The sequence below is a fragment of the Otolemur garnettii genome, unplaced genomic scaffold (genome assembly GCF_000181295.1).
Source record: "Otolemur garnettii isolate 467f Iridium unplaced genomic scaffold, OtoGar3 scaffold00063, whole genome shotgun sequence".
Taxonomy (NCBI): domain Eukaryota; kingdom Metazoa; phylum Chordata; class Mammalia; order Primates; family Galagidae; genus Otolemur; species Otolemur garnettii.
In genome coordinates, this window is record NW_003852458.1 from 2,069,678 (window position 1) to 2,083,165 (window position 13,488).

Here is a 13,488-nt window from a genome sequence, read left to right on the forward strand (position 1 = left end):
CTGCTTCATTCCAGGTTAAATAAAAATGTTTGGACATTGTGAACTGACTTAGCATGCTTTTATCTGGGCCATTGATATGCAAGATACACTATGGTTAATGTGTTGATAAGTTCTTGGGAAATGGTGACTTTGATTGAAACAACAAATGAAGAAGCCAATTTATTTTTCTCATCCATATTATAACAAAAACAATTTGAACAAAGGGATGTACATCATTTCTCTTAAAAATCACAGTTTCCACAATGTTAAGTGTGGCCTTAACCATAGATGTAGAAGAGAACAGATCTTGAAAGCCAGAATCTGGCATCTGAAACCTTCCCAAGGAGAGAAATTCTACTTTGTATTGGTATTACAATTTCCCTGAGATGTGCAGAAAATATTGAAAAAAGCAATTTTCAAAATATGTATGCACCCCAGAGAAAAGAAATGCCTTGTAGCCAATGACTAAAGGTAGGGGACAGTGCTAGAAATATTTTGCTTAAAGTTTCAGGAGTTTGACTCTTACTGCAGGGTAATTTATTGACAGCACTGATAGAGAGGAATCTATCAAAAAGTAGGGTCATTTATATTAATAATCTTTCTTTGTTCTTTTTTCTTTCTTCGATTTTTTTTGACTTGCTGATTTGGAATTTTGAAATGTAAAAGAATGGATAGGTATAAAAATTTTTGTGATTTTTATTAGCTATTAACCCAGACTTCCAAAAGGAACAAAAATGTAAACATGATGTTAAACGCTTATAAAATTTTTACATCTTTCCTCTCTTTGCACACTGGGAAAGAAAAAAACACAATTTTTATTTTGCTCATGAGAAAATATATTAGATCATCTGTGTGCAAAATATCACATAACAATTTGTAAACATCGAAGAAAAAAATTCCTAATCTGTAGGAATTACAGCAACGATAATCAGAGTATTGTCCAATTCATAAACTTGATTCATAATACTGAAGAGTAATATTAATTTAGAGACAGTCCCTAGCAACAATATAAAAATTTAGGCTAGTATTCTCCTGATTTCCCTACTTTTCTGTCATTCTCATATAAAATCTAAATTTTTAACTTTAAGAATGGATCATCATGATAGGCATGTTTCCAATGTATTTACTCACTCATTTAGTCATCTATCTACTCATTGATTCCACACTCAGGAGACTAATCCAGCACATTATACTCATGTACCAGGCACTGTTGTAGGTGTTGAGGGCATCTGGGGAAGAGGTAGGAAAAGACTCTGATCTCATGCAGATCAGAGTTAATAACAATGGACAATTAAATCAGAACAATAAAGTAAAGACTAAAGAGTGTGACAGCACAGATCTGTGAAACATACAAGTGGTCCTAGGGCATGTCCTTGGAAAAACTTGTGGAGAGGACTCAGTTTTTGAAATCACACAGAAAGAGGGTTTAGAGACTAAACTGTTATTGGTCATTCATAGGAGGGCTGTTTCTCCTGAAGGTAGGAGAACTTGGAAACATCCATTTCACTTATTTTAGAACAAAAAGTAAACATTTCCACCAATTCAGGTTGGCCTTTAATTTAAAGGAAGAGAGTTGAGATGGCTGCAGACCTATGCCATGCTGGCCCAAACCCATGTGACACTAACCCAACATCAAAGAATTTAATATGCTAAAATTAAAATTACCCTGCCCAGCACCAGGACTAAAATATCCCTGCCCAATACATGAATGGTTATGTGTGTTTAATACCAGGCAATGGGCATTTAAAAATGCATTATAAAGGAACCTGGAAAATCCTGTTAAAATTTAACTATCAGTTACATATCTTTTTAAAAACTTGTGACTTTACAATTATATTTAACTTGGAATGAAGAGACTCCTGACTCTCTCATCTTAAAAGAAGATGAATGTCTTAACTTTCTTGGCCAAGTGTAGTGACAAAATACCACAGAAAGAACTATTGGCCATCAAAAAACCAAATGATACCAATTGCAAAATACTGAGAAATAGAACTTGAGCAATGATGCAAGGGCTCTGTTGCCTTTACCCCACACCACCAAACTCATTTTGAATAAATTTAAGACTTTTTCTTTTCTTTCCTTTTTTTTATTTTTTTATTTTTTTGAGACAGAGTTTCACTTTGTTGCCCTTGGTAGAGTGGTGTAGTGTCACAGCTCACAGCAACCTCCAACTCCTGGGCTTAGGCGATTCTCTTGCTTCAGCCTTCTGAGTAACTGGGACTATAGGCACCCGCCACAATGTCCGGCCATCTTTTGTTGCAGTTTGGCTAGGGCTGGGTTTGAACCCTCCATCCTTGGTATTTGGGGCTGGCGCCCTATCCACTGAGCTACAGGCACCGTGAATTTAAGACTTTTTCAAATGCAAAAGAAAACTGGAGACATGGACTGCTATGCAAAGATAAAACCCATTACACAATTCCTTTAAGCCTGACCATTCTTTTTTTCAAATACATGTGTTGGAAGTAAATTTGTTTTGTATCTAGGCAGGAGAAAGTAAGAGATTGCAGGATTTATGTTTTTCATGTTTTTAACCTCCTATAATAGCCATATTAATCCAAATCTAAAAGATGCCAATAGCTGGGTTTAAGAGACATCATTGCACTGAAAAGGTGGACTCTGTTGTAACCCCTTATTAAAAACAAACCAGGCCAAATTTGCGGTTTAAAAATTGAGAACAGATGATGCTTAATAGGCATGAAATGCTTTTGGTGTTACAAACGAGAACCAGGTGTGGAGATAAGCAACTTGGAGCCGAGCATGGTCACCTCCAAGCAGGACTCATCTTCCTCCAATGAAAGTTGGTCCTTAGCTACACTGCTTGGCCATCATCTTGTCTCCTGGGGTGAGATGTACAACTGCAAAGGAAAAATCAAACATAAGAAAGTGGAGGAGAACCTGAAGGCTATCTTTGAAAAAAATACACATGAGTTCTAAAATCAAACCACCAAAGAGAAGACAGGGAGGAAATGAATGAATTGCTCAACAGCAAAGCAACTGATAGAAGTTCCAGATAGGGCCATGAAGATCAGCTGTGACTGGGAGTGGAATAAGTGAGACACAGTCACCCTATCTGGATACTCTACTTAAGTACCTACTGAATTCATTCCATTGTATCATTCAAAGAGAGTTAAGACTCAGCTCCTGCCCTATAGGAATTTTAACTTATTGTATAAAAAGAATATATATTCAAGGAAAAATATATTGTAAGCCCCATGAAAGCAAGGAAATAATTGGTTTTGTTTACTCCTGTATTCCTGGGATCTAGAATGGGGCATACATACGTAAAATAGATGTTCATTAACTATCAGCAAGGTGATTTTCACTTTCACCTTACCAAACCTACCTCTGCCAAGGAAAGGTTGGGTGACCTTAGGTAAGTCAGCTCATCTCTCTTGGCCTTGATTTTCTCACTTGTAAAATGTGAGGGTGGAGCCCTATTACCTAAGGTCAGTCTCAGCAATAGGAACCTGTGATATTATCCCCAAATGTATGTGCAAGGGAGCAATTAGAAGGTTTTTCTATTTCATTCAGATGTCAAGCTTCAGCCACCAAGCCTTCTAGATCTTTGGTTCTGATTTCAAAGTAACCAGATAAACAAATAAGTTGTTCAAGAAAAATCCAGTTCTGCAATTCTCTCCTCTGTTCATACCAACTCATAAAAGAAAGGTTCTCTAAGCCTGGTTATGTCCCAGTTGTCCTGAAATGCATTAGTATTAAGTAATTCACGCCTGGCTGAGAAAGGGTAGATGGTTGAGAATAACATGGAGACATGTCAGCCCTTGCTCTTAAGGGGCTGACAATGGCATAGCCAAGTGGTGGCCAATGTTTGGCACGTACTAGAATTGTTGGAAGGGTTTGTTCAAACAAAAATAACTGGGCCCCACCTGTAGAGTTTCTAGTTCAATAAGTCTGGGGTGGGGATCAAGAATTTGTATTTCTGGGTGGTGCCTGTGGCTCAAAGGAGTAGGGCGCCGGCCCCATATGGTGGAGGTGGTGGGTTCAAACCCAGCCCTGGCCAAAAACTACAAAAAAAAAAAAAAAAGAATTTGCATTTCTAACAAGTTCCCAGGTGATGTGGATGCTGCCGGCACAGTGCTCTCACTTTAAGAACTTTTGCAAACTGAACCTCAAGATGCCAGTAGTCTAGGTGAGCAAACAGGACATCATCAGAATCATTGTTATTTTTTTAGGACTTAGAACATGGCACTCTGTGAGGCACCATAGAGGCACTCTGTGAGGCAACTTCATATGTGGAGACAGTTTTCAAAGTATGTCTTTACTATTTTTCTGCATTTTACTAGGACTGGAGACATATCACAGATGAGCATAATGATAAACTCACAGTGTTGACATTAAAGTTGTGTCGGCTGCCATCCCCAACTCTGTTCTCAGAACAACTACAAAAGTGATGTGGCTCCTTCTTCAAAAGTTATTAAGAATTTCAAGATGGTGATAGCAGAGCATTTAATCAAGTACAGGGCCCTGTGTGACTGTCCAGGTCCCATGCCCATGAACTGGCTTGACCAATTCTTGTCTTTAGGATTATGAACTCTGGTTCTGTAAGAACCAGCTGTAGCAGGCAGAGAGAAGCTCTGAAGGGCAGCAGAGAAAGCTGAGACAAGCACAGTTTCCACCTGGGAATAACTGAACATTTTCCTCCAATAACAAAATTTAAGTACCTACTGAATTCATTCCATTGTATCATTCAAAGAGAGTCAAGACTCAGCTCTTGCCCTATAGGAATTTTAATTTGTTGGTGAAAAGAATATATATTCTACATAGAAAAGAATATATATTATATTATTCTATATTATTTTCTATATAGAAAAATATATTGTAAGACCCACAAGGGCAAGGAAATACTTGTTTTGTTTACTGTTGTATTCCTAGGATCTAAAATGAGGCTTACATAAAGGAGATGTTCTAACACAGTGCTTACATAAAGGAGATTTAATTTGTTGGTGAAAAAGAATATATATTCTATATTATTTCTCTATTATTTTCTATATAGAAAAATATATTGTAAGCCCCACACGGGCAAGGAAATACTTGTTTTGTTTACTGTTGTATTCCTAGGATCTAACACAGTGCTTACATAAAGGAGATAATCATTAAGTATTAACTGAATGAGAAAATTTATTTTAGGGCTGTCCTCTGTCATTAGGCAGGGAATCTAGTCAAAGAGTGAGAATTCTCAATTACATAATAGATTGAGGATGTTTATTGATTCAGGACAGAAAGGAGTGGGTTCCTATAACATTTTTCTCTACTTAAATATTCGCTGGATTAAGCTGGATTGAATTTCTGATGACAAGAGCACAAACCAGTAAAGAAAGAACCCATCATTAAGATAAAGAATGAAACCTGAAGTCATAAGACCTGGGTTTGAACACCAGTTCTGTCAGTCATCGTTTTTGAGAAGTAATACCATTGGCCACTCTTCTGGAGCCTCACTCCTAACTCTTTCATCTGATGAAATAAAGAAAATGAGACCATACAATGTTGGTATACCCTAATTTCTTGATGACTTGTGCTGACTCCGCTGGGGTACAGAGATACAAAGAGGGGAGGAGAGTCAATTTCAGACTGTGGTAGCTTGTAAATTCTTCCTGGGGTGAGAAGGGCCCTCTATGAACAGCAGCCTATTGTCATTGAGGGCTCACCATGAAATCTCCCAATATTTAAATACTGATGACTAACTAAAAATTTGTAAGACACTATGATGTTAGGCAAAAGAGTGCAGGTAATCTCTGGCCTCTGAGCTGCTAGTTGGCCCTCTCTGGCTTAGAAGGGGGGATGAGCTTGCAGTGACTGGGCTGAAGTGAAGTCAGGGGAAAGGGTGTGGCTGGAGCAGTGGTGAAGAGTCAGAGCAAGGGAGAACTGGAGTGGCAGTCAGCAGGGTGCCCCCTGGCTTTACCTGGAACCTGCTGGTCATCAGGGTACCCACTGGCTTTATTGGATTAAAGATAATTTTTGACACATATATTTATTCACTTATCTGATAACTATTTAGAGGGCTTTATGATGTTATCAGACAATATGCTAAGAAATGGGTACATACAGTGAGTGTCTTAGTCAGTGTGGGCTGCTATAACAACAAAGATTTATTACTCAGGGTGCCAGCATGTTCTAGTTCTGGTGAGGGCTTTTTTCCTGGCTTGCAAATGGCTCTGTGCTCACATGGCCTCTTCTTTGCATGTGCTGGGAAGAGAAAGAAAGAGGGGGAGGAAGAGAAAGGGAGAGTGGGGAGGAAAGAGAGAGAGAATGAGTAAGAAGCTCTCTGGTGGCTCGTCTTATAGGGCACTAATCCCATCTCTGAGGGCCCCAACCTGATGACCTTATCTCACCCTAATTACCCCTCAAAGGCTCTAATTATAAATATTATCACATTGGAGGTTAGGGCTTCAACATATGGATTTAGGAAGGGGACACAGACATTAAGTTCATAACAATGAATAAGATATGAACCCTACTCTAAAGCAATGTTTAGATAGGAAGATTACATTTGTGTGTTTGTGTGTGTGTATGTTTGAATGTGTGATAGAATATATCATACAAAGCTACAGAGAAGCCATGATAATCCAGGTAAGTCATCACTGTTATTACTGGGCTAGGGGAATTCCTTAGCTAAGGGAAGAAGATGTCTGAAAAATATTCAAGGAGGGCAGCAGCTGTGGCTCAAAGGAGTAGGGAGCTGGCCCCAGAGGTGGCAGGTTCAAACCCAGTCCCAGCCACAAACTGCAAAAAAAAAAAAAGAAATTCAAGAAGGAGGCTTTCATGCCAAGTCTCAAAGTCTGTAAATTTGAAGACAAAGAGATGGGTGGAGATTCCAGACAGCAGGAATAGCCTGAATAAAGACAGAAATGTTAATGGCAAATGCTTATAGGGAATATTGGAAAGTTACCTTTGGCTAAACACGGGATGGCCAGTGGCCAGGTCCTGGAGTGATTTTAATTTTAGGCTCAAGAGTTTGTATTTTATTTTATAGGTAGTGGGGCCATTGATTCTTGTGGTGAGGAGTAATATAATAAAAACTGTGTTGTGAGGTGATGAATCTGAGTGTAATACATGAGATGGCGTGGAAGACGGGAAGAGAGCCATGAAATTCTTAGAGATTCTAGTAGTAGTCTTGGTGAAAATAGTAGAAGCTCCACCAGTGTGGTGGCAGAGGGGATGGAGAAGGAAAAAGTTACATGAGGCATTTACAGCGCCAGGTGGATTAACTCTCCTGGACAAGGGGGCGAGTGGAAGAATAAAATCAAGCTGATCCTGGGGTTTTAAGATTGTCTGGTTAGATGAAGGCTGGTGATCCAGACACAAATAGGGGATGCAAGAGCAGGGGCAGATCTGGAAGCCGGAGCTGAGAGGGAGGGATGTATGTGGGATCCCAGTGTGCGTTTGCTGAGTTTGAGGTACCAGGATGATATCCAGGTTGACCTGAGAAAGAAGTAAGATTTAGAGTACAAGCAGGGCCTGGGATGTCTACTTGAGAGTCATTCACACAGTGACAGCCTTTGACATTCTGGAAGGGCAAAGATTGTCCCAGAAGAGACTTGGAGAAAGAAGAGAAGATGGCTGAGGACATGACTATACTGATCGGGAAATTCAGGTTTCAAGACCAAAAGAGGATGAAGACAAGAGAAAAAGTGGTCAGAGAGATCAGAAAACATTACAGTGGTGCAGGGTATTATATGCTTTTGCAGTAAAGAGCTACAAGAAAGAGAGCAGATGATCAATGGTATCTCATACTACCAGGACATCAAGGAGGCTGAGGACTGAGAAGTGACCACAGGACTTGAAAATTAGGAACTCACAGGTGACTTTTGAAAGCAGAATCAGCAAAGTTGAGTTGAACCTTGCCCCTGGCTTTGGTTACCTTTCACCCTCACATATGTCTATGTACATGTGTATTCATGTAACAAATTGAATGCACACACAAAAGTTCAGTGTCAATGCTCCAGGTGAACAGACATTCACAAATGCTTTATACAATTTTTCTTCTCATCTCAGGCAAGGGGGACAAACAGCCCTTTTGTATTCAGTCTAAAGACTGAATGGTGGCATTCAAAACTAACCGATAAACAGTTAAAACATTCGTCAGTTCCAGTTCAATTCAGAAGATCTGTGCATCTAAGAAGGACACAAAGCACAAGCTTGAAGCTGCATGAAGTAGGAGCCCCAGGTCGGACGATGGCCTGAGCAGCGGCTCTTCTGTGAGGTGTCTGGCAGCCAAACATGTTTATGAGCTTTTTAAAAAGCCCTGTAAAAACCTAAAGGTTGAGAGTGAAAGGGAGGACATGTAATTACCCTGTGATGCCATTGTGGATATCTCACTTACATTCCAGGTCTCACCACCATAGGACAAGAAAATTACAACCCATGACAGTTGCAAACACAAGCAATTGCCTGGCTTTTCTGCACCAGGCTTTGTTTTCAAACACTGCTGAAAGTGTTAATGTCCCCAAGGGCTGCCAACTCTAGCCTCGGCATGGATGAACTCTGCCAGGAGAGAGGGGATGGAGGACCTTTTATTCATTTGGTAATTACACAGCAATGGGCATTTCGTGCATTTTTAGAAAGGGAGCATGGAGTGAGGAGAGCACGGCAGACACTTAGTGTAGGGAAGGCTCTGGTCGCGTGGCTTGGCATCTGTGGGCACCACCGCAGCCTTTTTGGGGGCAGCCTGTCCGGGCTTGGCCCTGGCTGGCATGGGGTACAAGAAGAAATGAGAGGGCAACCTGGCATTTTCTTATTTGTTTATTTTAACCTCTCAGGCCTGCTGAAAACAACTGGAATCTTCTGAGTTGCTGAAAGCACATAAGCCTCTTTGATGGAACTCTTGGCCCCTGCCACCCAAAAGCCAAAGGGGCTCATTGATTAAGTTGTCGGGTGATCATGCCCTCTGTGAATTCAGGTCAGACCAGAGGCAATGGTTAATAGCTGGCAGGTAACTGTCCCTAATGCAATCTTTACTATAACCTCCAGAGCCTAACATGAAAGAGTATTCCACTGAAATCCAGACTGCAAGTCGGGAAAGGTGTTGAGTCTGGGCATCCGCCTATGTTACTTAGCAACAGCAATGCTGGGGAGGCAGAAACGAAAAGGTAGAAAGGCAAAATTCAATACAGCTGGAGAGGATCCATGTAGATAGCCAGGGGCAAGGGTCAAAGGAAAACCAAGGGCCCATTTTTCTTTTTAAAGGGTTAGGAGTGACTCAGGCTGGGGGCTGGTGGGCTGAGAGGACTCATTTACACTGACTCCAGGATACTGATGAGGTTATCTCTGGTGGTAGTCCTCAATGTGCTTCTGCTTTCTTTCCAGAAGGAAAGGAGGAGGACTCTGGACAGTGGGCTGTTAACTTGAAGGGTCAGTAGCTTAGTCTGCCTCTGACTGAGTCCAAGGACCAAGTGGAAGGCTCTAAGGGAGTCTGTACCCTTCAGCTGCCCATAGTCTTTCTGGTTCCTATTGACAAATTAAATCAAATATTTTTTAAATTTAATTTTTAATTAAAATCATAACTGTATACATTTATGGGGTACAATGTGATGATTTGATATACTGTGTGGAGTACTTAAATCAAACTGATTAACATAGCCGTCACCTCACTTACTTACTTTTTGTGGTAAGACATTTAAAATTTACCCTTAGTTATTTTGAAATATACCCTTGCATTGTGCATCTTAGGTGAGATCCCACCAAATGCCCTCCCTCCTCTCACCAATCGCCCTCCCCCCTTCCCCTAAATCAAATATTTTAAAACTCATTGGCTCCCAATGAGTTTATTATAAATCAGATCAGTTTTCTTATGACTAGGAAAACCTGGACTTGGAAGAAACCTGAGCGTTTCAGTACCCTCAATGTTACATTATTGGGATTTGATGATGTTTTTCTTGATTTGGTCATAAAATAACTCTGGGAGTAGAAAAAGTATGGTGTGGTAGAAGGTGAGAAATCTGAGTCTGTTGCTCTACTGTGCGTTCCTCAACATTGGAGTGAGGACATTATGTTCACCCATAAAAGGAGAAAGAATGACCTCGAAGGCCATGCCAATTAAAACTTGGCAGGAATATCCATTTTGTATATACCAGAGTTGAATCTTGCTATCTCTCCAGTAGATGATTGAAGAGCACAAAAAATATAAATAAAAAACCCAATGACATTTTTGTTTTACAATGCACTACATGTTCCTAGAAGTGGGACAAGATAAATATTTAAAATAAAATATTAAATCAAGTGTGTCATACCAGCAGCTATTTAGGCCTGATAAATGGTAACATCCTCATAGCTGTAAAATACTTAGCAGAGAATTGCCAAGTGGTAAAACTACTGTACTTTTCTCACTCTATGTGTTTTTCCCTGAGAGAGCTTGTGAATGTCTCTTTCTCTTCCCAATAAGGAGAGGAGTCTTACTAATTCCTATCTGAAGAAAGAGTTCTAAGAAATTGGAATATTTTAGGCCAAGTTGAATCTAGAGAGGAGTGTGGTACCTGGATGCAGAGTCTTTAAAGTTCAACCTGCCGAAATCTTGGTCTTGGGTCCTGAACTACAGGACCTTGGTCTTGGATCTTCTCTTCCTAAAACACAGAAGTGGCCTCTTTTAAGATACTTTTGAAAAAAGTCTCTAAAGTCCATCAAGGACCCAGTGCCTCTACTGAGTCTCAATTGGACTCACCAAATTGGCCCCTGTTGCCTCTCTGAAGCTACTAAAGATGGTCATCTGCCCTGAGCCGTAGATCCTGCCTCCTTTCTCAGGTGACATTTGTCTCTAAATCTCCCATTTCCTGTCCCATTGGCATTTTATCATCTCACAGATGAGTGCCAAAGTCTGTTCAGTCCCATGGGACGTCTCATGTCACAGATGCTCTGAGTCACGTGATCCAAGGTTGCCAAGTCCTGTCAGTTTATGCTGCTACCTATATGATTTGGAAGTTTAATTTTTCAAGAGGTGAGATAATTTGAAATTTCTTAAAATATTTGTCAGCATGTGAAAGATACACACACACGCAGAGGGTGCTAAAAAAATGTATGCATTTTAAGCAATGTTTTCCATGTACTACTTTTCGAAGTTGAATTGAAGATACTGTTATTAGTCAAGTGTACCTAGACATTGCTATGCATATCCATTTAACCTGCAATTCATACACTCTTTGAGAATGACCAATTATACTTCCAACAAGATCTTTTAAGTTGTATATATTTCTTTATATACATATACATACAAAGGATAAACTCTGTTAACAAATTCATGCCTCTGCGTCACTGCGTTAGTCCCCTCCTCTTACTTTCCCTGGGTGAGGCATGTTGTCTGAGGCCAAATGGAGCAGAATGCCCAGAACTGGCGGGCTGCTGTTTAACATGCAAGCAACTCCTCTCACCGGCTGAGCCGATGCCTGCCAAGTAGCCTTCATGAGTTGAATGTAAGTTATTGAAATTGCACAGTTTAAATACTCTACAAATTGATTAAATAGGAGGGCAAAAAGAGAATTACTAAATGGAATGCTTAAAAAAATGAGATAAAAATGAATGTGTAAGATAAGTGCTATTTAAACCAGTATGGGCAAGACAACTTACAAAGGGTTGGTTGGAAAAGACCATAAAAATGTAGAAGCAATCTGTGTTTGTATGGCCACTTTAAAGAAGCTAAAACTAGAAACTGTAGATGATGTGCTGGAAAGATGATATATGCTGGTGAAATGTGTAGAACTCTGATTAGAGAATTCATACTTCATGTACGTAATCTGAATACTATGCCCTTATCAAATACGTACATATAAGCTACAATTTTTTTCTATGTGGATTTATTTCATTTCATTTTTGAATAGCTAAAAATGTTATCTTTGATACTTTAAATTTTATTTTTAAAAGTGGCACGTAATAGTATATATATTTTTGGGCTATGAGGTGATATTTTGATGCGTATACTTTATAGTGTTCAGATTAGGGTAATTAGCATATCTATCACCTCTAACATTTACCATTTCTTTGTGTTGGGAACATTCAGTATGCTCCCTTTAGGTTTTTGAAACTGTGTAATGTATTATTGTTAACTCTAGTTGTCCTACAGTGCTAGAACTATGACCTTCCAAATCATATAGGTAGCAGCATAGAACACTACCACTTATTTCTCTGATCTCGCCGTAACTTCGTATCTTATATCAAATCTCACCTACCTCTCCTTTCCCCTACTCTTCCCAGCCTCTAATACCCTCTATTATACTTTTTTACTTCCACAGGATCACCGTTCTTTTTTTCCCTTCCACATATGAGGGAGAACATGTGATGTTAATGTTCTGCTTCTGACTTACTTCACTTAGCAAAATATTCTCTAGTTCCATCTATGTTGCTGTGAACGACGGGATTTCATTCTTCTTTGATAGTGAAATGGGATTCCACCATCCTGTATGGATACCACATTAATCATGTTGGACACCTAGGTTGATTCCATATCATGGCTACTGTGAACAATGCTGTAATAAACATGGGGGTGTGGATGTCCCTTCTATGTACTGATTCTCTTTCATTTGGATAAAGGCCCAATAGTAGGATTGCTGGGTCATATGGTAATTCTATTTGCAGTTTTTTGAGGAACCCTCAAAACCTAGCTGCACTAGTTTACACTCCCACCAGCACTGTACAAGAGTTCCTTTTTTCCCCATAGTCTCACCAGCATTGATTATTTATTTTTTTGTCTTTTCGAGAATAGACGTCCTAACTGCGGTGAGATGATACCTCATTGTGGTTTTGATGAGCATTTGTCTGATGATTAGTGAGGATGAGTATTTTTTCATATGTATTTCTTCTTTTGAGAAATGTGTGTTCATATAATTTGCTCATTTTTAAATTGGATTGTTTGGGGGGGGGTTGCTGTTGTATATTCTGAATATTAATCCTCTGTTGGATGAATAGTTTGCACATATTTTCTCCTATTCTGTAGGTTGTCTTTTCACTCTGTTGATTGTTTCCTTTGCTGTGCAGAAGTTAGTCTGCTAAAATACTGTTTGTTTATTTTAATTTTTGTTGCCTGTCCTTTTGAGGTCTTAGTTTCAGGTCTTCACATTCAGGTCTTTCATATATTTTGAGTTGATTTTTGTATAGGGTGAAAGATGAGGGGCTAGTTTCATTTTCTGCCTATAGATATCCAGTTTTCCCAGCACCATTTATTAAAGAGACTGTCCTTTCTCAATGAGTGTTCTTAGCACCTTTATCAAAAAATCAATTGGCTGTAGCTATGTGGGTTAATTTAAGGTTCCCTTAATTCTTATTCTGTTGCATGGGTCCATGTGTCTGTTTTTTATGCCAGTACCATGCTGTTTTTGTCACTATAATTTTGTAGTATATTTCAAAGTATTAGGCTACTTCCAGCTTTGTTCTTTTTGCTCAGGATTGCTTTGCATTTGGGGGGTCTTTGTGGTTCCATACAAATTTTAGGATTTAATTTTCTATTTTAAATTTTTAAAGGGTGGTGCCTGTGGCTCAGTGGGTAGGGTGCTGGCCCCATATACCAAGGGT